Genomic DNA, 4680 nt, shown 5'->3' with positions numbered 1-4680 from the left:
ATTCCCAGGCGGGTCTCGAACCTGCGGGCTCAGGCAATCCACTCACCTCAGCCTCCCAAAGGCTCGGAATTACAGGCTGAGCCACCGAGCCCGGCAAGGACATTCATATTCTTTTTGCACACCTTAATCATGCTGACCATTTACTGTATTTATAAAGTACGACATTTCTAAATGTTGTTTTTAAGTCTCTCATCTAAATTTTTAAAGCCAAATAATTTCTACTCTGCTGTCAATTCATAGTCTTGCATCATGGTCAAATGATTTCAAATTTTACTGTTTCATTAACAATGCTTTTGCTCAGCTCTTATTATGACAACACCTACTGAAGAGAAATTCTTATATGATACTTCTGTAACATAGTATTGTTTATCGCATTTTTCTACGTTAATAATGTTTTCCCCTTTGCTTTGTTTAACATTACTTTCTACTGATTAACCTAAATGTCAGACTCATCTTGTCCAATCTCCTCCTTTGCTCTATTTTCTTAAGATAGTACTTAAACTCCAGTGAGCCTCAAATTTATTTTCTTTTTTCTCTTAGGCAATCTTGCTGTGGTCAAAAGGCATGGAATGTGTAGTAAGATAATTTGAATGTGAAATCAATCTGTGCTAATAAATAGCTGAGCTTTCCTGAACTAATCAATTAGACTTCTCGATATCAGTTTCTTAATCAGAATGTGAGATACTATTAGCTTATCTCCCAGGATGGCTATGAATCTCAAGGGTGCATATTAGAGTACTCTGCAAATAAAGTAGATCTATTGTTACTGTGAATCTATAATCTCCTTGGGGAACCTAGTGCTTCCCCTCTTTAACTACCTATCTATTTACTATCTACCTTTCATCTGAGAGACTCATAAGTCACCTCTACCATGGGCATTACAAATGAGGAAATACAAAGTAAAACAAACAAAACCTAAGATATGACCAGGGTGAAAGGACATTGTATAACTTTGGGGAGCTATTGGCAGGATAATGGAGTATTAATTGGAGCCAATAAAATATTTTGAACACAACTGTTATATAATCAACTTGATTTAAAAAAGTAAAGAGAAAGAGACTGGAATTTATCTCCAGAAAAAAAATACTATGACTTAATCTGTACCAGAGATAGAACATATAGGATGGGAGGTTGAAGAGAGAAATCTTTCATTGTGTTGACTTGACATACTAAAGTATAAGAGGAAATTTTAAACATAGAATGACTTTTAAGCTCCAGAAATGAGTGAGAAGATGATAGTGAGTCTATTAAGATGAATTTTGAGTTAAAGTTATAGGTTGAATTGTGATCCCCAAAACCTATGTTGTGATCCTAATACTCAGTACATGTGAATATGACCATGACCTTATTCAGAAATAGGGTCTTTGAAGATGTAATCAAAATAAAATGAAAACATTGGGATGAACCTTAATCCACTATGACTGTTATCCTTGTATGACTTAAACACCATATGAAGAGAGAGACACTCAGGGAAAATGCCATGTGACAGCAAAGGCAAAGATTAAAGTGGATGCAGCTGCAAGCTAAGTAATGCCAAGGATCGATAGTTGCCACAAGAATCTAGGTACTGGAAAGGAAAGATTCTTCATGGAAGTTTCAAGGCCTCCAGAACTGTGATACATTTCTGTTGTTTTAAGCTACCTAGCTTGTAGTATTTTGTTATAATAGAATTAGGAAACTAGTAAACTTGATAACCTTAGTTTCTATTTGGTGTATGCTATGCTTGAGAGGCTTTTGGAACATAACTTACATGGGGTGATGTACAGAAGACATTAAGAAATGCAAATCTAATGCTCAGGGAAAAAATCAAAGCTAGAGACATGGCTCTGGGAGGCTTCAATATATTAACCATATTTAAAATCATCCTGTAAGGGTAATATAACATATTACATCAATCAAGGTCATTAGTATTAGCTGCTGCAACCACAATAATCCAAAAATCTCTAATCAAGTTTTCTCATTTACTTCACAGTCCAAATAGGTTGTCAGCAAGAAGCCTTCTACGTGGCAATCCAGTGATCAGTCCTTGCGTCTTATGGTTCTTCTACCTTATAGGGACTCCTCAGGTTCTTCACTGGATTCTCTCTATTCAGTAGTCCAATGAACAAAAAGAGACAGAGTAAGATCAATGTATGTAAGATATTTTATGAGCCAAAGGTTGTCCATTTTACCAGCTAGAACCCAGTCATGTGCCCCAACTCTACTTTCAAAGAAGACTGAAAAATGTAGTCTCACACTTTGATCAGATGAGTATCTCTTTAGATTTTATCACAGATGTGCACAGAAAGAAGCATATGCAAAATAGAAAATGACCTATATACTTAAGGAAGTGCAGATAAGGTTCTATTGTTCAGAGAAGAGAGAGATGAAGACCGTTTGGCTGTGTAAAATCAGAAAATATTGCAATATGTGTCTGAACTTTGAAAACTAATAGAATTTGGACAAAGAGTGATAGAAGGAAAATGGCTTCAGAGAAAAAAAGAATTGAATAAGCAGAGCCACAGAGAATCCCAGGATTTCTTCTGAAAATCGCATTTGTCCAGTTTTATAAAGGCATGCGAGTAGAAATAGAAAATATAATAATAAAATTGACATAGCACCACAAGAGAACCCTCAATATCGAAATCTTGAGCATCAAGAACAAAACTAACTGCATCACACTTCCTGATTTCAAATTGTATAACAAAGCTATAATAATTAAAACAGCATGGCACTAACATAAAAAACAGACATTGACCAATGGAACAGAATAGAGAGCCTGAAAATAAACCTATGCTTATAAAGTCAATTAATTTTCAACAAATTAATGTATTTTCAACAAATACATCAATAAATAAGTTGATTTATTTTCAACAAATGAATGAGCCACGGTTGTCCAGTTTACCAGCTAGAATCCAGTCACTTGCCCCAAGCCCAAGTTCGAAGGAGACTGAGAAATGTAGTCTCACACTTTTATCAGATGAACATCTCTTTAGATTTTATCACAGATGTACACAAAAAGAAACATGCAAAATAGAAAGTGACCTATATACTTAAGGAAGTGCAGATGAAAAAGGATAGTCTCTTCGATAAATGGTGCTGGATATCCACTTGTAAAATAATGAAATTGGACCCTTATCTTACATCATACCCAAAAATCAATTCAGAATGGACTATAAAGGCTTAAACATGAGACCTGAAACCACAAAACTCCTAGAAGAAAACACAGGGAATAAACTCTTGGATGTTACTCTTGGCAATGACTTTTTGGATATGACCCCAGAAGCATAAGCAACAAAAGCTTGAATAAACAAATGGGATTTCACAAAACTAAAAAGCTTCTGCACAGCAAAGGAAATAATCAATAAAATTAAAGTGTAACCTATGGAATGGGAGACTATATTAGCAAACCATATCTCTGATAAAGGGTTAATATTCAAAATCTACAAAGAACTTATACAACTGAATACCCAAAATCAAGCAACTTAATTTAAAAATGGCCGAGAATCTAAGTAGATATTTCTTCAAAGAAGAAATATAAATGGCCAACAAGTATATGAAAAAGCAATCAACATCACTAATTATCAGGAAAACATAAATCAAAACCACAAAGAACAATCACCTTATTTTGATAATAGCCATTCTATTATAGTGTTGGTGAGCCATTCAAAATAGTGTTGGTGAGAATGTGGAGAACAGGGTCTGGTACACTGTTGGTGGGAATGAGAATTGGTACTGCTGTATGGAAAGCAATGTAGATGTACTTCTTAAAATACATCTACATACAGAACTGCTATATGATCCAGCAATTTCACTTCTGGATATAAACCCAAAAGTATTGAAATCAGGATATGTAAAAGATACATGAATTTCCATGTTCATTGCATTATTTACAATAGCAGAGGCATGGAAACCACCTAAATGGCTACAGACAGAAAAATAAGTAAAGAAAAAACAGTATGTGCATACAATGGTATATCATTCAGCCTTAAAAAAGGAAATCCCGTCATTTGTGACAACATGTACAGACCTAGGGGCCACTGTGTTAAATGAAATAAGCCAGACACAGAAAGACAAATGCCACATGATCTCACTTATAGGTGGACTCTAAAGTAGTCAGCCTACTTTAGAGTGAGGATGGTGGTTGCCAGGTCCTGGAAAATTGGGGAATGAGGAGATGATGGCTAAAGAGTGCAAAGTTTCAGTTATGCAAGATAAAAAGTTCCGGAGATCTATACAGTGTAGTGCCTATAGCTATCAGTGCTGTGTTGCATACTTAAAATGCCAAGATCTTATCTTATGTCAAACATTCTTATCATATTTAAATAATAATTACAATAGGGGCAAGAAGAAACTTTGAAAGGTGATAGTATCATCAGTGAACACTTATCTCTCAACTCATTGAGATGTATACATTAAATATGTATAACTTTTTATGTTAATCACACTTCAATAAAGTGATTTAAAAAATAATCCAGTTAACATCGAAGCAATATATTTATATATCCTTAGTTCATGCCCAAATTAGTAGTAGATCCACCATTTCACTTTACCTTTGCCAAATGGATTTAAAATTCTGCAGACTCTAATTTATTAAAATTTACTACCCAAGTGAGAATGACAGTTATTTCTTTCCACTTCTCAGTATGGGACCACAGTTTTATTAGAATACTTGCCCTCTGAGCTCAGCAAGGAGCATGT

This window comes from Carlito syrichta, unplaced genomic scaffold, assembly GCF_000164805.1.
Source record: "Carlito syrichta isolate Samal-C Ts95f unplaced genomic scaffold, Tarsius_syrichta-2.0.1 Scaffold304705, whole genome shotgun sequence".
In the NCBI taxonomy this organism is placed as follows: Eukaryota; Metazoa; Chordata; class Mammalia; order Primates; family Tarsiidae; genus Carlito; species Carlito syrichta.
Note: the sequence above shows the minus strand (reverse complement) of the source record.